Below are 25,795 nucleotides of genomic sequence, written 5' to 3'. Positions count from 1 at the left end.
TCGCTAGCATGATTTTAGCAAGACTAGCAAGTCGTTAGCATGATTTTTAGCATGACTAGCAAATCGCTAGCATGATTTTAGCACGACTAGCAAGTCGCTAGCATGATTTTAACATTACTAGCAAGTCGCTAGCATGATTTTAGCACGACTAGCAAGTCGCTAGCATGATTTTAGCACGACTAGCAAGTCGCTAGCATGATTTTAGCATTATTTTAGCATGACTAGCAAGTCACTAGCATAATTTTAGCAAGACTAGCAAGTCACTAGCATGATTTTACCAAGACTAGCAAGTCGTTAGCATGATTTTAGCATGACTAGCAAGTCGCTAGCATGATTTTAGCAAGACTAGCAAGTCGCTAGCATGATTTTAGCAAGACTAGCAAGTCGTTAGCATGATTTTTAGCATGACTAGCAAATCGCTAGCATGATTTTAGCACGACTAGCAAGTCGCTAGCATGATTTTAACATTACTAGCAAGTCGCTAGCATGATTTTAGCACGACTAGCAAGTCGCTAGCATGATTTTAGCACGACTAGCAAGTCGCTAGCATGATTTTAGCATTATTTTAGCATGACTAGCAAGTTGCTAGCATGATTTTAGCATTGTTTTAACATGACTAGCAAATCACTAGCATTATTTTAGCATGACTAGCAAATCGTTAGCATTATTTACCAAAACTAGCAAGTCGCTAGCATAATTTTAGCAAGACTAGCAAGTCACTAGCATGATTTTAGCAAGACTAGCAAGTCGTTAGCATGATTTTAGCATGACTAGCAAGTCGCTAGCATAATTTTAGCAAGACTAGCAAGTCGCTAGCATGATTTTAGCAAGACTAGCAAGTCGTTAGCATGATTTTTAGCATGACTAGCAAGTCGCTAGCATGATTTTAGCACGACTAGCAAGTCGCTAGCATGATTTTAGCATTATTTAGCATGACTAGCAAGTCGCTAGATAAGGTTTGAAGATAGATAGATAGATAGATAGATAGATAGATAGATAAGGTTTGAAGATAGATAGATAGATAGATAGATAGATAGATAGATAGATAGATAGATAGATAGATAGATAGATAGATAGATAGATAGATAGATAAGGTTTGAAGATAGATAGATAGATAGATAGATAGATAGATAGATAGATAGATAGATAGATAGATAGATAGATAGATAGATAGATAGATAGATAAGGTTTGAAGATAGATAGATAGATAGATAGATAGATAGATAGATAGATAGATAGATAGATAGATAGATATATAGATAGATAAGGTTTGAAGATAGATAGATAGATAGATAGATAGATAGATAGATAGATAGATAGATAGATAGATAGATAGATAGATAGATAGATAGATAGATAGATAGATAAGGTTTGAAGATAGATAGATAAATAGATAGATAGATAAGGTTTGAAGATAGATAGATAGATAGATGGATAGATAGATAGATAGATAGATAGATAGATAGATAGATAGATAGATAGATAGATAGATAGATAGATAGATAGATAGATAGATAGATAGATAGATAGATAAGGTTTGAAGATAGATAGATAAATAGATAGATAGATAAGGTTTGAAGATAGATAGATAGATAGATGGATAGATAGATAGATAGATAGATAGATAGATAGATAGATAGATAGATAGATAGATAGATAGATAGATAGATAGATAGATAGATAGATAGATAGATAGATAGATAGATAGATAAGGTTTGAAGATAGATAGATAGATAGATAGATAGATAGATAGATAGATAGATAGATAGATAGATAGATAGATAGATAGATAGATAGATAGATAGATAGATAGATAGATAGATAAGGTTTGAAGATAGATAGATAGATAGATAGATAGATAGATAGATAGATAGATAGATAGATAGATAGATAGATAGATAGATAGATAGATAGATAGATAAGGTTTGAAGATAGATAGATAGATAGATAGATAGATAGATAGATAGATAGATAGATAGATAGATAGATAGATAGATAGATAGATAGATAGATAGATAGATAGATAAGGTTTGAAGATAGATAGATAGATAGATAGATAGATAGATAGATAGATAGATAGATAGATAGATAGATAGATAGATAGATAGATAGATAGATAGATAGATAGATAGATAGATAGATAGATAGATAGATAGATTAGTTAGAAACAATATAGATAGCTTAAAGCTTAATTGAGTATCAATGGCTTCTAGCAGTTTACATTAAACATAGTTCAAACAGACATGGACTTTTGGTCAATGAAAGTCTATGGGACCTTTTTATGATTTTTAATATTAATTTTTAAGAAAACCATAACTCAAAACGGTCTGAAAAGATATAGCAATCTAAGTTATAACAGTATGAAGATCTGACCCGAGTTTGGAGTATGTAGCTTGAACGGTCTAGGAGGATTAGGTGTCTAAATATTTTCCGCTCAGAAAAAGAAGAATAATAATAATAACTAGAAGCTAAAGTTCGATGACAAACTTTAAATGTTGGCTTGGAGAAGCAAACCGGGCAGGCTTCGGGCAAAAGGGCCAGCCCAGAACACCATATTGGATTAATATGTGTATTTTAGGTTAAAACGGCTTGCCATACTGGAATAAGTGATGCCTGCTTCAAAGCCGCGTCGCGTTGCCGTGCGGTTGAGCCGAAAAGCAGAAATAAGCAAGCATTTAAACTTTTTATTATATGACTGAACTATTATTGTGTTGAATCGCCGGAGTGTTTGTATTAAAATACCTTTAAAAGACGTGCAAATGATTTCTTTGTTAACAGACACATAAATGCAGCCGTGCATCTCATGTTAGTTAAGCCTATGAAAAACGTCATTTGCACCCAATGCAGGTCTTTAAAATATTCTTCTATATTTATTGTGTTAAATCGCTGGAGTGTTTTTATTTAAATGCCTTTAAAAGACGTGCAGTCATGTATAATTCTCAGTCGGACATCTCGGAGCTCATGTCTAACACACTGCTGAATGCAGAGCTTTCTGTATGAAAAAAAAATAGTCACAAACAACTGCATTTAGCTGTTGATATTTTCTAATGGGTGGACTGAATTAAATCGCTGCAATATTGTAATTTTAAAGGCGGTCAAATTTGTGCAAATTATGTCGTTCGTATCCATGTAAACTCGTTGAAAGCAATCTGTACGCGGTGAAGGAAATGCTTAGGGGTTTCAATTAATTCGCTTAAACAGCTGAATTCAGGTCTTGATGTGTTTCTAATGGGTATTTACTATTAAATGGCTGGAATATTGTAATTTTAAAGGCGTTATTTATATGCATTTTCCACCGAAATCAAAGTGAAAGTAAGTCACAGCTCGGTAACATGTTCGTTAGTGAAACCTATTGAACAGCTCATATGCAGCTAATGTAGTTCTTTAAAATATTCTTGTATATTTATTGTGTTGGATCGCTGGAGTGTTTTTATTTAAATGCTTTTAAAAGACGTGCAGTCATGTATAATTCTCAGTCAGGTTAGCTCCGATCCGTGAAAGCTCGTCTGTAAAACACATTTGCTGAAGACAGTGCTTTAACTTTGAAATAAAACAGATCACAAAAGGCTGATTTGTTGATGTGTTCTAATGGGCATTTACAAACAAATCGCTGAAATATATTTATTTTAAAGGCGTTCTAATTCGTGCAATTTATGTTGTTTGTGAGCACATGTCGAGAGAGAGAGAAGCCTAGTGCTGACGGCTTGTATAAGCGCTGAAGGGTGCGAGCTTTTCTTTTACAAGAACTACTCACAAACCACTGAATTTAGCTGTTGATATGTTCTAATGGGTATTTAGAGTTAAATCGCTGTAATATTTGAATTTTTAAGGCGGTATTTATTTGTATTTCCACCGATTTCAGAGTGACTGTAAGTAAGAGGTTTGAATCCCGCCTCTTCAGTGGAGAGGTATTGCGCCTTTAGATGGCGCATTTTTTCTCAGCCCATTGAAATCCCATAGAAATTTTTCATGTAAAAAAATTAATATTAAATCAACTGTAAGTCTGATCATTCCAAAAAGATATAGCAACACTTTGGTGACCAGGGCCCAGGGCTCCGCCGAGTTTGGGGCTTGTAGGCTTAAAGCTCTAGGAGGAGTAGCGTATAGAATTTTAGTCTCAGAAGAAGTTTAATAATAATAAGTTTAAATAGCATAACAATATGTTGGCTTCTCCAAGCCAACATAACTAGAAGCTAAAGTTCGATGACAAACTTTAAATGTTGGCTTGGAGAAGCAAACCGGGCAGCCTTCGGGCAAAAGGGCCAGCCCAGAACCCTTAGAGCTCTCTGATTGAATTGTTGCTAGTAAAAATGCTATCCCCGAAAAGTAATACTTAGTATATTTTAGGCTAAAACAGCTTGCCATAGAGGATTTATGTGTATTTAGGTTAAAACGGCTTGCCATACAACAAGTGTGCAGCGGGTGCTTGAAAGCCACGACGCTTTGCTGTGCGGTTGAGCCTAAAAGCAGAAATAAGCAAGCATTTAAGCTGTGTAATATATTACTCTACTATTATTGTGTTTAATCGCTGGAGTGTTTGTATTTAAATACATTTAAAAGACGTGCAAATGATGTCTTTGATGCAGACGAAGACTGAGCAGTGCATTCAATGTTAGTTAGTTAAGCCTGTGAAAAAAGTCATTTGAACTCAATGTAGGTCTTTAAAATATTCTTCTATATTTATTGTGTGGAATCGCTGGAGTGTTTGTATTAAAATACCTTTAAAAGACGTGCAAATGATGTCTTTGTTAACAGACACATAAATGCAGCCGTGCATCTCCTGTTAGTTAAGCCTATGAAAAAAGTCATTTGCACCCAATGCAGGTCTTTAAAATATTCTTCTATATTTATTGTGTGCAATCGCTGGAGTGTTTGTATTTACATGCCTTTAAAAGAAGTGCAGTCATGTATAATTCTCAGACGGACATCTCGGAGCTCATGTCTACACTGCTGAACACTGCGCTCTCTGTATGAAAAAAAAAAAAACTCACAAACAACTGCATTTAGCTGTTGATATTTTCTAATGGGTGGAATGAATTAAATCGCTGCAATATTGTAATTTTAAAGGCGTTCTAATTCGTGCAAATTATGTCGTTTGTCTCCATGTATACTCGTTGAAGGCAATCTGTGCTTAGGGTTTTGAATAAATTCGCTCAAACAGCTGAATTCAGGTCTTGATGTGTTTTAATGGGTATTTAAAATTAAATGGCTGGAATATTGTAATTTTAAAGGTGTTATTTATATGCATTTTCCACCGAAGTCAAAGTGAAAGTGTGGGTCACAGCTTGGTAACATGTTCGTTGAAACCTATTGAATAGCTCATTTGCAGCTAATGTAGTTATTTAAAATATTCTTTTATATTTATTGTGTTGGATCGCTGGAGTGTTTTTATTTAAATGCTTTTAAAAGACGTGCAGTCTAATTCTCAGTCGGGTAACGTTAAAGCACTGTCTTCAGCAAATGTGTGTTATACAGACGAGCTTCACGGCTCGGAGCTAAGTTAACTTTGAAATAAAACAGATCACAAAAGGCTGATTTGTTGATGTGTTCTAATGGGTATTTACAAATAAATCGCTGAAATATATTAATTTTAAAGGCGTTCTAATTCGTGCAAATTATTTTGTTTATGAGCACATACAGAGAGAGTTCGTGCTGACGGCTTCCCAGACAGCACACATACGTCGGGCCGACGTCGGCCCGTGAACAGAACGTCGGCCTCATAAACTCTAGATCTAAAAAGGATCGGCCAGGCGTAGGCGGGTGTAATTCAGTCACTGCTCTATTTTGCCAGCTCATCAAACATCGGCTCTGAGTCGGCTCACGACAAAAGGCCGATGCCGCACTTTTCTGTTTGAATTTGTACGGTTATTCGTCTCTTAGCAACCCACCAGAAAGATGGCTACACCTCCGGCGACATCCGTGGCTTTCAGGTAAGTTTTCACTTGAGTTAAATTGGAAAAAATATATTATTTTGTTAATTCCGTGACACTTTATAACTAATAAGGCGCTTGGTGCACTGTAGTACAGGTAAAAAGACTTTGCCTTGAGCCCAACTTGAGAATTGGGCTCATTTCCAAATAACTTTTACTTGTTAAGCTAACGTTAACGGATTACTGTGTTTCCAGTAGTTTTTCTGAGGGGACGAGCTAACGTTAGACGCTGAGCAGCAAAAAGCTTAGTTCAGAGTTTGTTTTTAGTTTTTATTTCAATAGTGTTACACTGCTTTGTCCTAACTAACGTTTTTCGTCGTGTTTTTCACTCTGTTACAGGCTGCCAGAAAGTCTCCGTCTCTATGGTGAGCCATGCTAACGTTATTGTTGCGGTTCCTTTTTAAACTAAAAATTTGTTTTAAATTCATGATTGGATAATGATTAAATGAAACTAGATTAATAATGTAATGATTCAATTCTAGATGTTTACTTTTGTAAATACTGCGTGACTTTGACGTATTTTAATATGTTGAATATCTAAGTTTACGCTGGAGAGGTTGCCATGGAAACGGGGCGGCAGCAAGACACCTGACACAAAACTCCGTCTCTCGGTGCTGTTGTCGTCGTCGCTGCTTTTAGGTAAGTTTAGTGCTTAAAATCACACAAGTATTACATATAACTGTTCCTTACTTGTAATTGACTCGTTTCTGTTGAATATTTACTTAGTAGAAATGGTTTAATGTCTTCGAAAAAGTTCGTTAGCATCTCACAGATGAGGTATGCTAACTCTAGAGATTGAGCTCTTGTTTATGAATTTTTTTTATTTTTATTTATTTATTTTTTTTGCTGACAGATTGTCTGTGGGTTATTGGAAGTAGGCTCATTTATTGAACCTAAATGGCTGAAAACAAGTGAAAATGCTTCTTGATCTTGTAAGGTAAACACATACTGACAAAATATGTTCTTTCAGGATGACAGAAATAAAGCCTCCACAACAGAAGGGAAGCTCCAAGGTTTCAAAATGTCTGAATAGAGCTGCTGACAGAAGCAGGAAATACAGGTGAACCGAAGAAGCTCATAAAAATAACTTAATATGCATTTTTCACACAATATATTTAACCTATATAACCATGTGTCTGTTAAATTATTTTGCTAAATTAATATTTATTATAGTAATTTTAAGAAGCTTTTCACATCCAAATGTAACTACTTAACACTAAAAACATATTGTTATATAATTGTAGTATATTATGTATTCTTTTTTTCTGCATTGTACCTGTACTTTAACTTGTTTAACCTTCTAATAAACCAGCAACTGCATACTAAATATTGTGGTCTCTGTGACAAATTGCATGTTTTGTTCCTAGATTCTTCCATGATGATGGCCTGTGGCAGATCAGCAGACTCAGAGTGAACCTTCTTCTCCAAAGTACTCTAAACCAATGATCTAGTAAGTAAAATATCAAACATACACTACTGTTTCGTAAGTTTTGGTATGGTAAAGTTTCTTCTGCCCACCACAGCTTTGTGTATTTTGATAAATAATACAGTTAAGCAGTAATATTGTAAATTTAATATAATTTAAAATGATTGTTCTCTATTTTAATATAGTTAGAGAACTAATTTATTTCTGTGATGCAAAGCTACATTTTCAGTATCTTTACTCCGGTCTTCAGGGTCACATGATCCTTCAGAAATCATTAATCATGTGTTTGAGTTTAAGCAAGAGGATATTTTGATGAATAAAAATATATATATATTTTTTCTTTTTTTTCATTTACAGCATTTATTTAGTTTCCTTTAACTTTTGATAATTGATAATGATAAGACATTGATAATTAGACATTAAAAATGTTTTTTCAGCAGCAAATCACCAAATTAGAATGATTTCTGAAGGATCATGTCACACTGAAGACTGGAGTAAAGATGCTGAAAATGCAGCTTTGATAAAAAGAAATTAAGTTCACAATATATTCACAAAAATCTGTTAATTTGTAATAATATTTTACAATATTATTGTTTTTACTTCATTTTTGATCAAATAAATGCAGCCTTGGTGAGCAGAAGTGTCTTATTTCAAAGAAGTAAACTTTTGAAAGGAAGTGCACATTACAGTTATGATGTACCTCCCACTTATAGGGCTAGTTCACCTAAAAATGAACATTCTGTCATTAATTACTCACGCTAATGTTGTTCCAAACCCGTAAGACCTCCTTTCATCTTCTGAACACAATTTAAGATATTTTTGATAAAATCCAAGAGTTTTCTGACCCTGCATAGACAGCAAGGGTACCACCAAGACAGAGAAGGGTAGTAATGACATTGTTGACATTGTCCATGTGACATCTGTGGTTCTACTGTAGTTTTATGAAACTCTGAGAGTAATTTTGTGCACAAAAGAAACTAAATTGGTACTCTCGTAGCATCATAAAATGAAGGTTGAATCGCTGATGTCACATGGACTATTTTAATAATGCTTTTACTACCCTTCTGTGTCTTGACCGTGTCAGGGCCCTTGCTGTATATGCAGGGTCAGAAAGCTCTCAGATTTCATCCAAAACATCTTAATTGGTGTTTTTAAGATGAACAAAGGTCTTACAGTTTTGTAATGACATGAGAGTGAGGAATTAATGACAGAATTTTCATATTTGGGTGAACTAACCCTTAAAATTATACTGTGGCATATGTAGTCCATTCCGTGTCTGCTCCCTGAATACTGAGGGCAAATAATATATTTACCAAGGGTTCTATAAAAATTCTTATTGTGATTAAACCAGATCACAATAAACACAAATACGGGCAACAGCAGCGATAGTATTTGGCCTCTAATGAGGTTACAAAACTCTGGACTATTGATAATAGTGAGAATGTATCAAAGTCCACTAAAGTATATAAGCACATTTTTTGTATTTTATTCCTTAACTTTAAAATAGTCTTCCTGATAATGTCCAGGGGTCAGGTACAATCTTTTTGTTTAAATTAAATAAAAATACACATTTTTAGCCAAGCATTCACATAACACATCTCAAAACATTGCACTACAATTATATGTAATTTAAATAAATCATCCTTTGTCTGAAATAATATGAAAAGCTGCTATGCTAATCTTTCTCCTTTTGCTTTCCTGTTTCTTTCTCTGGATGCCCATCCCAAGGTTACCAGAGGTTACACCAGTTCAAGATCAGATCCAGCCTTACTTGTGAAGACTTCAGAAGACCGCAACACTCAAGTCTTCAGATGATGCCAGCTGTACATGGACATACAAAACTGTGAAATATTATCCTTATATTGCCTTTAAGGGTATACATTTTCAAGCCGCTTTGTATTATTGCAGTGTTTCTAATATCTGTAAATCTGTTTACCTATAAATCCCTTTTTACTTATAAGCAACACTCTGCAGGATGACTCATAATGAAATTATGAATTTTGACAAAAACACTTTTTGCATCAACAAAATGACAAAATACTGCGTTTTCCGTCATGCAGCAGAGTTTTGCTCATAAATAAACTGGGGATCTCAGAGAAATCTTTTACATATATTAACAACTTTGTAACATACAAAGTGGATTGAACATTGTTGACCTTACCCTTTAATAATGTTAAATGATTGTGTTTAACTGAACACTTCACTGGAGACTTTAGTAATGTTTTATCATAAAAGATTTTAAAATTTGTATCATATAACTTAAAACATTTTAACTGCTGTAGTGTTTGCTCAGTTTTTATTTTGTGTTCATGTAGCTCTTGTAATATTGTACATTGGTTTTTGCCATGAAGATAGATTAGATTCTGATGTGGCAATGAAAATAGATAATTACCTTTATCTTTGAGATGCTGTCATATGGACATTTCTTTGTTGCTAAAAGATCTTTCCCAGTAAGTCTCAGTCACCTCTGGCTGATTAAAGTTTTTTTTTTTTATTTACATTGTAACCTTGGAAAAATGCATTTTCTGTAAACCTACTTTGAAATGAGAAGTATTATGAAATGTGTATATAATTATAGAGCAGTTAACCATGGTTTTTCAATAGCAAAACTGTAGCAACTATAAGTGTAGTAAACAAGTTTTTTTTTTTTTTTTTTTTTTTTTTTTTTGGTTCATAAGGTTTTGATGCCATGGTTCTACTATAGTTGAATTGTAGTAATACTAAAGTAAAACTGTGGTAAGCATGACTGTAGTAACCATAGTTTTTTAAAATCATAATAAATGTGGTTGCTATGGTTTTACTGCAAATACTATAGTAATGGTTAGTTTTGTACTTACTGTGGTTTTAATGCAACAGTCATTGTTAAACGGTTATTGTAGTAAAAATATTGATTTAGTTTTTACTATGGTTTTACTGCAAATGCTGTGGTTAATCTTTGAAAGAGTGAATGATTCTCATTTGTATGTCACTTTTGATACAAATATATCTGATAAATGTAAATGTATTTGTATGTTTAATGTCTGCCTTGAAAATGTTAATAAACAAGCAACCGTTATTGAGAGTGGTGTCCTGTGTATTGTTTTATTATAAACCAGCGGCTCCTGCCGCGGGTGGTACGTTAGAATAGGAATGAGCGAAACGCCGGTGAACCACGCCGAGCAGCCGGGATTTAAAGCTGCATCGGCCGAATGTCGGCCGGAGAGCATTTGCGATCAAATGCCGACATCGCGGCGACGTCTTGCCGATTAGCAAACGACCTCGGAGCGACATCGCGCCGATGGAATTTTGTAAGTCGGGACGACGTCGGCCCAACGTATGTGTGCTATCTGGGTTGTATACTCGCTAAAGGGTGCAAGCTTTCCTTTTACAAGAACTACTCTCAAACCACTGAATTTAGCTGTTGATGTGTTCTAATGGGTATTTAGAGTTAAATCGCTGTAATATTTAAATTTTAAAAAGCGGTATTTATTTGTATTTCCACCGATTTCAGAGTGATTGTAAGCTAGAGGTTTGAGTCCCGCCTCTTCAGTGGAGAGGTATTGCGCCTTTAGATGGCGCATTTTTTCTCAGCCCATTGAAATCCCATAGAAATTTTTAATGTAAAAAAATTAATATTTAATCAACTGTAAGTCTGATCATTCCAAAAAGATATAGCAACACTTTGGTGACCAGGGCCCAGGGCTCCGCCGAATTTGGGGCTTGTAGCCTTAAAGCTCTAGGAGGAGTAGCGTATAGAATTTTAGTCTCAGAAGAAGTTTAATAATAATAATAATAATAATAATAATAAGTTTAAATAGCATAACAATATGTTGGCTTCTCCAAGCCAACATAACTAGAAGCTAAAGTTCGATGACAAACTTTAAATGTTGGCTTGGAGAGCCAAATTGGGCAGCCTTGGGGCAAAAGGGCCAGCCCAGAACACTTAGAGCTCTCTGATTGAATTGTTGCTAGTAAAAATGGCAGTACGACAAGAAATGCTTAGTATATTTTAGGCTAAAACATAGAGCATCGTGTGTGGATTTTACGTTAAAACGGCTTGCCATACAACAAGTTTGCAGCGCATGCTTGAAACCCATGACGCGTTGCTGTGCGGTTGAGCCTAAAAGCATTAATAAGCAAGTATTTAAGCTGTGTAATATATTACTCTACTATTATTGTGTTTAATCGCTGGAGTGTTTGTATTTAAATACCTTTAAAAGACGTGCAAATGATGTGTTTGATGATGCAGACGAAGACTGAGCAGTGCATCCAATGTTAGTTAAGCCTATGAAAAAAGTCATTTGCACCCAATGTAGGTCTTTAAAATATTCTTCTATATTTATTGTGTGCAATCGCTGGAGTGTTTGTATTTAAATGCCTTTAAAAGACGTGCAGTCATGTATAATTGTCAGTCGGACATCTCGGAGCTCATGTCTAACACACAGCTGAACGCAGCGCTCTCTGTATGAAAACAAAATGCTCACAAACAACTGCATTTAGCTGTTGATATTTTCTAATGGGTGGACTGAATTAAATCGCTGCAATATTGTAATTTTAAAGGCGTTCTAATTCGTGCAAATTATGTCGTTCGTCTCCATGTAAACTCGTTGAAAGCAATCTGTACGCGGTGAAGGAAATGCTTAGGGGTTTCAATAAATTCACTCAAACAGCTGAATTTAGGTCTTGATGTGTTCTAATGGGTATTTACAATTAAATGGCTGGAATATTGTAATTTTAAAGGCGTTATTTATATGCATTTTCCACCGAAGTCAAAGTGAAAGTATAGGTCACAGCTCGGTAACATGATCGTTAGTGAAACCTATTGAATAGCTCATTTGCAGCTAATGTAGTTCTTTAAAATATTCTTGTATATTTATTGTGTTGGATCGCTGGAGTGTTTTTATTTAAATGCTTTTAAAAGACGTTCAGTCATGTATTATTCTCAGTCGGGTAAGTTAGCTCCGAGCCGTGAAAGCTCGTCTGTGTAACACATTTGCTGAAGACAGTGCTTTAACTTTGAAATAAAACAGATCACAAAAGGCTGATTTGTTGATGTGTTCTAATGAGTATTTACAAACAAATCGCTGAAATATATTTATTTTAAAGGCGTTCTAATTCGTGCAATTTATGTTGTTTGTGAGCACATGCACAGAGAGAGTAGCCTAGTGCTGACGGCTTGTATAAGCGCTGAAGGGTGCGAGCTTTTCTTTTACAAGAACTATAAAACCACTGAATTTAACTGTTGATATGTTCTAATGGGTATTTAGAGTTAAATCGCTTTAATATTTGAATTTTTAAGGCGGTATTTATTTGTATTTCCACCGATTTCAGAGTGACTGTAAGTAAGAGGTTTGAATCCCGCCTCTTCAGTGGAGAGGTATTGCGCCTTTAGATGGCGCATTTTTTCTCAGCCCATTGAAATCCCATAGAAATTTTTCATGTAAAAAAATTAATATTAAATCAACTGTAAGTCTGATCATTCCAAAAAGATATAGCAACACTTTGGTGACCAGGGCCCAGGGCTCCGCCGAGTTTGGGGCTTGTAGCCTTAAAGCTCTAGGAGGAGTAGCGTATAGAATTTTAGTCTCAGAAGAATTTTAATAATAATAATAACTAGAAGCTAAAGTTCGATGACAAACTTTAAATGTTGGCTTGGAGAGCCAAATTGGGCAGCCTTCGGGCAAAATGGTCAGCCCAGAACACTTAGAGCTCTGTAATTGAATTGTTGCTAGTAAAAATGCTATTACGATAAGTAATGCTTAGTATATTTTAGGTTAAAACGGCTTGCCATATCTTAAGATTCGTGCAGCGCCTGCTTCAAAGCCACGACGCGTTGCTGTGCGGTTGAGGCGAAAAGCAGAAATAAGCAAGCATTTAACCTTTTTATTATATGACTGTACTATTATTGTGTTGAATCGCTGGAGTGTTTGTATTAAAATACCTTTAAAAGTCGTGCAAATGATGTCTTTGTTAACAGACACATAAATGCAGCCGTGCATCTCATGTTCGTTAGTGAAACGTTTGAAATAGCTCATTTACACTCAATGCAGCTCTTTAAAATATTCTTCTATATTTATTGTGTGCAATCGCTGGAATGTTTTTATTTGATTACCTTTAAAAGACGTGCAAATGAATTCTTTGTTGACACAGACGGATGCAGCCGTGCATCTCATGTTCGTTATTAAAAACCTTTGAAACAGGTCATTTGCATTCAATGCGGCTCTTTAAAATATTCTTCTATATTTATTGTGTGCAATCGCTGGAGTGTTTTTATTTAAATGCCTTTAAAAGACGTGCAAATTATGTATTTGTTGACAGACTGATAATGCAGCCGTACATCTCATGTTCGTTAGTAAAACGTTTGAAATAGCTAATTTACACCCAATGTAGCTCTTTAAAATATTCTTCTATATTTATTGTGTACAATCGCTGGAGTGTTTTTATTTAAATGCTTTTAAAAGACGTGCAGTCATGTATAATTCTCAGTCGGGTAACGTAAGTTAGCTCCGAGCCGTGAATCTTGTCTGTGTAACACATTTGCTGAAGACACTGCTTCAACTTTGAAATAAAACAGATCACAAACTGATTTAGCTGTTGATGTGTTGTAATGGGTATTTAGAGTTAAATCGCTGTAATATTTTAATTTTAAAGGCGTTCTAATTCGAGCAAATTAGGTCGTTTGTGAGCAGATATACAGAGAGAGTACGTGCTGAAGCTGTACACGGTGAAGGAAATGCTTAGAGTTTTGAATAAATTAGCTCAAATAGCTGAATTCAGGTCTTGGTGTGTTCTAATGGGTATTTACAATTAAATCGCTGGAATATTTTAATTTTAAAGGCGTTATTTATTTGCATTTTCCACCTAAGTCAAAGTGAAAGTAGGTCAGAGCTCAGCGATCTCCTGTTGAGTAGAGAGGATTTACTCCTTTAGAGGGCGCCTTTTTCTCAGCCCATTCAATTCTATGGGACATATTTCCATTCAGTGGAGAGGTATTGCTCCATTAGAGGGCGAAATTTTAGGAATTTTTAATATAAAAAAATTAATATTAAATCAACTGTAAGTCTGATCATTCCAAAAAGATATAGCAACACTTTCGTGACCAGGGCCCAGGGCTCCGCCGAGTTTGGGGCTTGTAGGCTTAAAGCTCTAGGAGGAGTAGCGTATAGAATTTTAGTCTCAGAAGAATTTTAATAATAATAATAATAACTAGAAGCTAAAGTTCGATGACAAACTTTAAATGTTGGCTTGGAGAAGCAAACCGGGCAGCCTTCGGGCAAAAGGTCCAGCCCAGAACACTTAGAGCTCTCTGATTGAATTGTTGCTAGTAAAAAGGCCATTACGATAAGTAATGCTTAGTATATTTTAGGTTAAAACAGCTTGCCATAGTGGATTTATGTGTATTTTAGGTTAAAACGGCTTGCCATACAACAAGTGTGCAGCGCGTGCTTGAAAGAGTTGCTGTGCGGTTGAGCCTAAAAGCATTAATAAGCAAGCATTTAAGCTGTGTAATATATTATTCTACTATTATTGTGTTTAATCGCTGGAGTGTTTGTATTTAAATACCTTTAAAAGACGTGCAAATGATGTCTTTGATGATGCAGATGAAGACTGAGCAGTGCATCTCATGTTAGTTAGTTAAGCCTATGAAAAAAGTAATTTGCACCCAATGCAGGTCTTTAAAATATTCTTCTATATTTATTGTGTTGAATCGCTGGAGTGTTTTTATTTAAATGCCTTTAAAAGACGTGCAGTCATGTATAATTCTCAGTCGGACATCTCGGAGCTCATGTCTAACACACTGCTGAATGCAGCGCTCTCTGTATGAAAACAAAATGCTCACAAACAACTGCATTTAGCTGTTGATATTTTCTAATGGGTGGACTAAATTAAATCGCTGCAATATTGTAATTTTAAAGGCGTTCTAATTCGTGCAAATTATGTCGTTCGTCTCCATGTATACTCGTTGAAAGCAATCTGTACGCGGTGAAGGAAATGCTTAGGGTTTTCAATAAATTCGCTCAAACAGCTGAATTCAGGTCTTGATGTGTTCTAATGGGTATTTACAATTAAATGGCTGGAATATTGTAATTTTAAAGGCATCATTTATATGCATTTTCCACCGAGTTCAAAGTGAAAGTAAGTCACATCTCGGTAACATGGTCGTTAGTGAAACTGAAAAGCTCATTTGCAGCTTATGTAGTTCTTTAAAATATTCTTGTATATTTATTGTGTTGGATCGCTGGAGTGTTTTTATTTAAATGCTTTTAAAAGACGTGCAGTCATAATTCTCAGTCGGGTAAGTTAGCTCCGAGCCTGAAAGCTCGTCTGTATAACACATTTGCTGAAGACAGTGCTTTAACTTTGAAATAAAACAGATCACAAAAGGCTGATTTGTTGATGTGTTCTAATGGGTTTTTACAAATAAATCGCTGAAATATATTAATTTTAAAGGCGTTCTAATTCGTGCAAGTTATGTTGTTTATGAGCACATACAGAGAGAGTTCGTGCTGACGGCTTGTATACTCGCTGAAGGGTGCGAGCTTTTCTTTTACAAGAACTAACGTTACTCACAAACCACTGAATTTAGCTGTTGATATGTTCTAATGGGTTTTTAGAGTTAAATCGCTGTAATATTTACATTTTTAAGGCGGTATTTATTTGTATTTCCACCGATTTCAGAGTGACTGTAAGTAAGAGGTTTGAGTCCCGCCTCTTCAGTCGAGAGGTATTACTGTTAGAGGGCGCATTTTTTCTCAGCCCATGTAATTCATTGGGAAATTTGTCATATTCAAAAATTAATAATAAATCAACTGTACATCTGATCAGTCCAAATAGATATAGCAACTCTTTTGGGACAAGGGCCCAGGTCTCTGCCAAGTTTGGGCCTTGTGGCTTCAAAGGCCTCGGAGGAGTAGCTGTCAGAAATTTCTTTAGGTCATAAGAATAATAATAATAATAAGTTTAAATAGCATAACAATATGTTGGCTTCTCCAAGCCAACATAACTAGAAGCTAAAGTTCGATGACAAACTTTAAATGTTGGCTTGGAGAGCCAAATTGGGCAGCCTTCGGGCAAAAGGGCCAGCCCAGAACACTTAGAGCTCTGTAATTCAATTGTTGCTAGTAAAAATGCTATTACGATAAGTAATGCTTAGTATATTTTAGGCTAATACAGCTTGCCATAGTTGATTAATATGTGTATTTTAGGTTAAAACGGCTTGCCATACAACAAGTGTGCAGCGCGTGCTTGAAAGCGTTGCTGTGCGGTTGAGCCTAAAAGCAGAAATAAGCAAGCATTTAAGCTGTGTAATATATTACTCTACTATTATTGTGTTTAATCGCTGGAGTGTTTGTATACCTTTAAAAGACGTGCAAATGATGTCTTTGACGCAGATGAAGACTGAGCAGTGCATTCAATGTTAGTTAGTTAAGCCAGTGAAAAAAGTCATTTGCACTCAATGTAGGTCTTTAAAATATTCTTCTATATTTATTGTGTGCAATCGCTGGAGTGTTTGTATTTAAATGCCTTTAAAAGACGTGCAGTCATGCATAATTGTCAGTTGGACATCTCGGAGCTCATAACACACTGCTGAACACAGCGCTCTCTGTATGAAAAAAAAAAAATACTCACGAACAACTGCATTTAGCTGTTGATATTCTCTAATGGGTGGACTTAATTAAATCGCTGCAATATTGTAATTTTAAAGGCGGTCAAATTCGTGCAAATTATGTCGTTCGTCTCCATGTATCATAGTTGAAGGCAATCTGTACGCGGTGAAGGAAATGCTTCGGGTTTTCAATAAATTCGTTCAAACAGCTGAATTCAGGTCTTGATGTGTTCTAATTAGTATTTATAATTAAATGGCTGGAATATTGTAATTTTAAAGGCGTTATTTATATGCATTTTACACCGAAGTCAAAGTGAAAGTATAGGTTACAGCTCGGTAACATGTTCGTTAGTGAAACCTATTGAACAGCTCGTTTGCAGCTAATATAGTTCTTTAAAATATTCTTGTATATTTATTGTGTTGGATCGCTGGAGTGTTTTTATTTAAATGCTTTTAAAAGACGCGCAGTCATGTATAACGTTAATTCTCAGTCGGGTAAATTAGCTCCGAGCCGTAAAGCTCATCTGTATAACACATTTGCTGAAGACAGTGCTTTAACTTTGAAATAAAACAGATCACAAAAGGTTGATTTGTTGATGTGTTCTAATGGGTATTTACAAATAAATCGCTGAAATATATAAATTTTAAAGGCACTCTAATTCGTGCAATTTATGTTGTTTATGAGCACATACAGAGAGAGTTCGTGCTGACGGCTTGTATACTCGCTGAAGGGTGCAAGCATTTCTTTTACAAGAACTGCTCACAAACCACTGAATTTAGCTGTTGATGTGTTCTAATGGGTATTTACAATTAAATCGCTGGAATATTTAATTTTAAAAGGCGGTATTTATTTGTATTTCCACCGATTTCAGAGTGACTGTAAGCAAGAGGTTTGAGTCCCGCCTCTTCAGACGAGAGGTATTGCGCCTCTAGATGGCGCATTTTTTCTCAGCCCATTGAAATCCTATATAAATTTTTCATGTAAAAAAATTAATATTAAATCAACTGTAAGTCTGATCATTCCAAAAAGATATAGCAACACTTTGGTGACCAGGGCCAAGGGCTCCGCCGAGTTTGGGGCTTGTAGCCTTAAAGCTCTAGGAGGAGTAGCGTATAGAATTTTAGTCTCAGAAGAATTTTAATAATAACTAGAAGCTAAAGTTCGATGACAAACTTTAAATGTTGGCTTGGAGAGCCAAATTGGGCAGCCTTGGGGCAAAAGGGCCAGCCCAGAACACTTAGAGCTCTCTGATTGAATTGTTGCTAGTAAAAATGGCAGTACGACAAGAAATGCTTAGTATATTTTAGGCTAAAACATAGAGGATCGTGTGTGGATTTTACGTTAAAACGGCTTGCCATACAACAAGTTTGCAGCGCGTGCTTGAAACCCACGACGCGTTGCTGTGCGGTTGAGCCTAAAAGCAGAAATAAGCAAGCATTTAAGCTGTGTATTATATTACTCTACTATTATTGTGTTTAATCGCTGGAGTGTTTGTATTTAAATACCTTTAAAAGACGTGCAAATGATGTGTTTGATGATGCAGACGAAGACTGAGCAGTGCATCCAATGTTAGTTAGTTAAGCCTATGAAAAAAGTCATTTGCACCCAATGTAGGTCTTTAAAATATTCTTCTATATTTATTGTGTGCAATCGCTGGAGTGTTTGTATTTAAATGCCTTTAAAAGACGTGCAGTCATGTATAATTGTCAGTCGGACATCTCGGAGCTCATGTCTAACACACAGCTGAACGCAGCGCTCTCTGTATGAAAACAAAATGCTCACAAACAACTGCATTTAGCTGTTGATATTTTCTAATGGGTGGACTGAATTAAATCGCTGCAATATTGTAATTTTAAAGGCGTTATAATTCGTGCAAATTATGTCGTTCGTCTCCATGTATACTCGTTGAAAGCAATCTGTACGCGGTGAAGGAAATGCTTAGGGGTTTCAATAAATTCACTCAAACAGCTGAATTCAGGTCTTGATGTGTTCTAATGGGTATTTACAATTAAATGGCTGGAATATTGTAATTTTAAAGGCGTTATTTATATGCATTTTCCACCGAAGTCAAAGTGAAAGTATAGGTCACAGCTCGGTAACATGATCGTTAGTGAAACCTATTGAATAGCTCATTTGCAGCTAATGTAGTTCTTTAAAATATTCTTGTATATTTATTGTGTTGGATCGCTGGAGTGTTTTTATTTAAATGCTTTTAAAAGACGTTCAGTCATGTATTATTCTCAGTCGGGTAAGTTAGCTCCGAGCCGTGAAAGCTCGTCTGTGTAACACATTTGCTGAAGACAGTGCTTTAACTTTGAAATAAAACAGATCACAAAAGGCTGATTTGTTGATGTGTTCTAATGAGTATTTACAAACAAATCGCTGAAATATATTTATTTTAAAGGCGTTCTAATTCGTGCAATTTATGTTGTTTGTGAGCACATGCACAGAGAGTGTAGCCTAGTGCTGACGGCTTGTATAAGCGCTGAAGGGTGCGAGCTTTTCTTTTACAAGAACTATAAAACCACTGAATTTAACTGTTGATATGTTCTAATGGGTATTTAGAGTTAAATCGCTGTAATAATTAAATTTTTAAGGCGATATTTATTTGTATTTCCACCGATTTCAGAGTGACTGTAAGTGAGAGGTTTGAGTCCCGCCTCTTCAGTCGAGAGGTATTACTGTTAGAGGGCGCATTTTTTCTCAGCCCATGTAATTCATTGGGAAATGTGTCATATTCAAAAATTAATAATAAATCAACTGTAAGTCTGATCAGTCTAAAAAGATATAGCAACTAACTTCAGAGCAGGACCCAGGTATCTGCCAAGTTTGGGGCTTGTGGCATTCAAGCCCTAGGAGGAGTAGCGTTTGTAAATTCGTGTACCATAAGAATAATAACATATAATAATAATAATAATAATAAGTTTAAATAGCATAACAGTATGTTGGCTCTCCAAGCCAACATAATAATAATAAGTTTAAATAGCATAACAATATGTTGGCTTCTCCAAGCCAACATAATAATAAGTTTAAATAGCATAACAATATGTTGGCTCTCCAAGCCAACATAATAATAATAATAATAAGTTTAAATAGCATAACAATATGTTGGCTTCTCCAAGCCAACATAATAATAATAAGTTTAAATAGCATAACAATATGTTGGCTTCTCCAAGCCAACATAATAATAATAATAATAAGTTTAAATAGCATAACAGTATGTTGGCTCTCCAAGCCAACATAATAATAATAATAATAATAAGTTTAAATAGCATAACAATATGTTGGCTTCTCCAAGCCAACATAATAAGTTTAAATAGCATAACAGTATGTTGGCTCTCCAAGCCAACATAATAATAATAATAAGTTTAAATAGCATAACAGTATGTTGGCTTGGCTCTCCAAGCCAACATAACTAGAAGCTAAAGTTCAATGACAAACTTTAAATGTTGGCTTGGAGAAGCAAACCGGGCAGCCTTCGGGCAAAAGGGCCAGCCCAGAACACTTAAGCCTCGTTCAGACTGTCAGCCCAAATCCGATTTGTATGCAAATCCGATTGAAATCCGATCATATTTAGGTAGTCTGAACAGCAACGAACTACATGAAATCTGATTTGGTCAAATCCGTTTCGAGCTACATTCGTATGTGGTTTGGAATCCTATTCAAATCGGATTTCTGCTTTTTCACGTTTTCATGCCACATAAAACGTAAACACGTCAGACGTTTTTGTGGAAAACATAACAAAAGTCTTTGCAGAAACAAGCTTGTGTTGTTGCGAACTGCAAATCAAGCGGGAAAAGACAATATACAGCTAGTATACGCACCTCTTTGAGTTTTGATACCAGCAGAGACGGCAGCACAGAATAAAGTCGCACATTCCAGCTTCCTGCGTTTCTGCCGCTGCTTTAGAAGACGAAATATAATCCAGCGCGACGGCAACGTTGTCATATCGCAAGACAGCATCTATATTGCAAACTGTAATGCTGTTATTGTTTTTAGCGTTGGCATAATAACGCAACGGCATTGCCATAGAAACCAACGCACATTCCGTAAAACGAAAGAACGCTTATGGACACACAAATCGGATTTGAACAGTTGCGATATGACTGTGTGGACAGTCAGTTATTCAAATCTGATTCCATCCAGATCTAGACAAAATCGGATTTGGGCTGACAGTCTGAACGAGGCTTTAGAGCTCTGTAATTGAATTGTTGCTAGTAAAAATGCGATTATGATAAGTAATGCTTAGTATATTTTAGGCTAAAACAGCTTGCCATAGTGGATTAATGTATTTAGGTTAAAACGGCTTGCCATACAAGATTCGTGCAGCGCCTGCTTCAAAGCCACGATCGCGTTGCTGTGCGGTTGAGGCGAAAAGCAGAAATAAGCAAGCATTTAACCTTTTTATTATATGACTGTACTATATTGTGTTGAATCGTTGGAGTGTTTGTATTAAAATACCTTTAAAAGACGTGCAAATGATGTCTTTGTTAACAGACACATAAATGCAGCCGTGCATCTCATGTTAGTTAGTTAAGCCTATGAAAAACCTCATTTGCACCCAATGTAGGTCTTTAAAATATTCTTCTATATTTATTGTGTGCAATCGCTGGAGTGTTTTTATTTAAATGCCTTTAAAAGACGTGCAAATGATGTATTTGTTGACAGACTGATAATGCAGCCATACATCTGATTTTCGTTAGTGAAACGTTTGAAATAGCTCATTTACACCCAATGCAAGTCTTTAAAATATTCTTCTATATTTATTGTGTTGAATCGCTGGAGTGTTTGTATTTAAATGCCTTTAAAAGACGTGCAGTCATGTATAATTGTCAGTCGGACATCTCGGAGCTCATGTCTAACACTGCTGAACACAGCGCTCTCTGTATGAAAAAAAAAATGCTCACAAACAACTGCATTTAGCTGTTGATATTCTCTAATGGGTGGAATGAATTAAATCGCTGCAATATTGTAATTTTAAAGGCGGTCAAATTCGTGCAAATTATGTCGTTCGTCTCCATGTATACTCGTTGAAGGCAATCTGTATGCGGTGAAGGAAATGCTTAGGGTTTTGAATAAATTCGCTCAAACAGCTGAATTCAGGTCTTGATGTGTTCTAATGGGTATTTACAATTAAATGGCTGGAATATTGTAATTTTAAAGGCGTTATTTATATGCATTTTCCACCGAAGTCAAAGTGAAAGTAAGTCACAGCTCGGTAACATGTTCGTTAGTGAAACCTATTGAATAGCTCATTTGCAGCTAATGTAGTTCTTTAAAATATTATTCTATATTTATTGTGTACAATCGCTGGAGTGTTTTTATTTAAATGCTTTTAAAAGACGTGCAGTCATGTATAATTCTCAGACGGAGATGTGAAGCTCATCTGTAACACACTCTCTAAAGACAGCGGTTGAACTTTTACACAAAACAGCTCACAGCTGAATGTAGCTGTTGATGTGTTCTAATGGGTATTTACAATTAAATCGCTGCAATATTTAAATTTTAAAGGCGGTATTTATTTGTATTTCCACCGATTTCAGAGTGACTGTAAGTAAGAGGTTTGAGTCCCGCCTCTTCAGTGGAGAGGTATTGCGCCTCTAGATGGCGCATTTTTTCTCAGCCCATTGAAATCCTATAGAAATTTTTCATGTAAAAAAATTAATATTAAATCAACTGTAAGTCTGATCATTCCAAAAAGATATAGCAACACTTTCGTGACCAGGGCCCAGGGCTCCGCCGAGTTTGGGGCTTGTAGCCTTAAAGCCCTAGGAGGAGTAGCGTATAGAAAATTAGTCTCAGAAGAAGGTTGAATAATAATAAGTTTAAATAGCATAACAATATGTTGGCTTCTCCAAGCCAACATAACTAGAAGCTAAAGTTCGATGACAAACTTTAAATGTTGGCTTGGAGAGCCAAATTGGGCAGCCTTCGGGCAAAAGGGCCAGCCCAGACCACTTAGAGCTCTGTAATTCAATTGTTACTAGTAAAAATGCTATTACGATAAGTAATGCTTAGTATATTTTAGGCTAAAACAGCTTGCCATAGTTGATTAATATGTGTATTTTAGGTTAAAACGGCTTGCCATATCTTAAGATTCGTGCAGTGCCTGCTTCAAAGCCACGACACGTTGCTGTGCGGTTGAGGCGAAAAGCAGAAATAAGCAATCATTTAACCTTTTTATTTTATTTTGTTTGTATTAAAATACCTTTAAAAGACGTGCAAATGATGTCTTTGTTAACAGACACATAAATGCAGCCGTGCATCTCATGTTAGTTAATTAAGCCTATGAAAAACGTCATTTGCACCCAATGCAGGTCTTTAAAATATTCTTCTATATTTATTGTGTTGGATCGCTGGAGTGTTTTTATTTAAATGCCTTTAAAAGACGTGCAGTCATGTATAATTCTCAGACGGACATCTCGGAGCTCATGTCTAACACACTGCTGAACGCAGCGCTCTCTGTATGAAAACAAAATGCTCACAAACAACTGCATTTAGCTGTTGATATTTTCTAATGGGTGGACTGAATTAAATCGCTGCAATATTGTAATTTTAAAGGCGTTCTAATTCGTGCAAATTATGTCGTTCGTCTCCATGTATACTCGTTGAAAGCAATCTGTACGCGGTGAAGGAAATGCTTAGGGTTTTCAATAAATTCGCTCAAACAGCTGAATTCAGGTCTTGATGTGTTCTAATGGGTATTTACAATTAAATGGCTGGAATATTGTAATTTTAAAGGCATTATTTATATGCATTTTCCACCGAGTTCAAAGTGAAAGTAAGTCACAGCTCGGTAACATGTTCGTTAGTGAAACGTATTGAAAAGCTAATTTGCAGCTAATGTAGTTCTTTAAAATATTCTTGTATATTTATTGTGTTGGATCGCTGGAGTGTTTTTATTTAAATGCTTTTAAAAGATGTGCAGTCATAATTCTCAGTCTGGTAAGTTAGCTCCGAGCCGTGAAAGCTCGTCTGTATAACACATTTGCTGAAGACAGTCCTTTAACTTTGAAATAAAACAGATCACAAAAGGCTGATTTGTTGATGTGTTCTAATGGGTATTTACAAATAAATCGCTGAAATATATTTATTTTAAAGGCGTTCTAATTCGTGCAATTTATGTTGTTTATGAGCACATACAGAGAGAGTTTGTGCTGACGGCTTGTATACTCGCTGAAGGGTGCGAGCTTTTCTTTTACAAGAACTACTCACAAACCACTGAATTTTGCTGTTGATATGTTCTAATGGGTATTTAGAGTTAAATCGCTGTAATAATTAAATTTTTAAGGCGATATTTATATGTATTTCCACCGATTTCAGAGTGACTGTAAGTAAGAGTTTTGAGTCCCGCCTCTTCAGTCGAGAGGTATTACTGTTAGAGGGCGCATTTTTTCTCAGCCCATGCAATTCATTGGGAAATTTGTCATATTCAAAAATTAATAATAAATCAACTGTACATCTGATCAGTCCAAATAGATATAGCAACTCTTTCGGGACAAGGGCCCAGGTCTCTGCCAAGTTTGGGCCTTGTGGCTTCAAAGGCCTCGGAGGAGTAGCTGTCAGAAATTTTCTTAGGTCATAAGAATAATAAAATATAACTAGAAGCTAAAGTTCGATAACAAACTTTAAATGTTGGCTTGGAGAGCCAAATTGGGCAGCCTTCGGGCAAAAGGGCCAGCCCAGAACACCTTAGTGGATTAATATGTGTATTTTAGGTTAAAACGGCTTGCCATACTGGAATAAGTGATGAGCGCCTGCTTCAAAGCCGCGTCGCCTTGCCGTGCGGTTGAGCCAAAAAGCAGAAATAAGCAAGCATTTAAACTTTTTATTATATGACTAAACTATTATTGTGTTGAATCGCTGGAGTGTTTGTATTAAAATACCTTTAAAAGACGTGCAAATGATGTCTTTGTTAACAGACACATAAATCCAGCCGTGCATCTCATGTTAGTTTGTTAAGCCTATGAAAAACGTAATTTGCACCCAATGCAGGTCTTTAAAAATATTCTTCTATATTTATTGTGTTGAATCGCTGGAGTGTTTTTATTTAAATGCCTTTAAAAGACGTGCAGTCATGTATAATTCTCAGACGGACATCTCGGAGCTCATGTCTAGCACACTGCTGAACGCAGCGCTCTCTGTATGAAAACAAAATGCTCACAAACAACTGCATTTAGCTGTTGATATTTTCTAATGGGTGGAATGAATTAAATCGCTGCAATATTGTAATTTTAAAGGCGTTCTAATTCGTGCAAATTATGTCGTTCGTCTCCATGTATACTCGTTGAAAGCAATCTGTGCGCGGTGAAGGAAATGCTTAGGGTTTTCAATAAATTCGCTCAAACAGCTGAATTGAGGTCTTGATGTGTTCTAATGGGTATTTAAAATTAAATGGCTGGAATATTGTAATTTTAAAGGCATTATTTATATGCATTTTCCACCAAATTCAAAGTGAAAGTAAGTCACAGCTCGGTAACATGTTCGTTAGTGAAACGTATTGAAAAGCTCATTTGCAGCTAATGTAGTTTTTTAAAATATTCTTGTATATTTATTGTGTTGGATCGCTGGAGTGTTTTTATTTAAATGCTTTTAAAAGACGTGCAGTCATGTTTAATTCTCAGTCGGGTAAGTTAGCTCCGAGCCTGAAAGCTCGTCTGTATAACAAATTTGCTGAAGACAGTGCTTTAACTTTGAAATAAAACAGATCACAAAAGGCTGATTTGTTGATGTGTTCTAATGGGTATTTACAAACAAATCGCTGAAATATATTAATTTTAAAGGCGTTCTAATTCGTGCAATTTATGTTGTTTGTGAGCACATGTAGAGAGAGAGTAGCCTAGTGCTGACGG

At 35.6% G+C, this 25,795-nt stretch overlaps 1 long non-coding RNA gene across 1 annotated transcript; it reads left to right on the top strand.

The window, feature by feature from the left end:
- The first annotated feature begins 5,671 nt into the window (after positions 1-5,671).
- LOC141292896 (uncharacterized) lies at positions 5,672-10,417 on the top strand. The gene is made up of 6 exons (XR_012340595.1): positions 5,672-5,930; positions 6,270-6,295; positions 6,473-6,569; positions 6,901-6,990; positions 7,298-7,380; positions 9,085-10,417. It is a non-coding gene; the product is annotated as an uncharacterized lncRNA (long non-coding RNA).
- The last annotated feature ends 15,378 nt before the right edge of the window (positions 10,418-25,795 follow it).

This window comes from Garra rufa, chromosome 19 (genome assembly GCF_049309525.1).
Source record: "Garra rufa chromosome 19, GarRuf1.0, whole genome shotgun sequence".
NCBI classification, from domain to species: Eukaryota; Metazoa; Chordata; class Actinopteri; order Cypriniformes; family Cyprinidae; genus Garra; species Garra rufa.
This window is presented reverse-complemented; position numbering and strand designations above follow the sequence as displayed.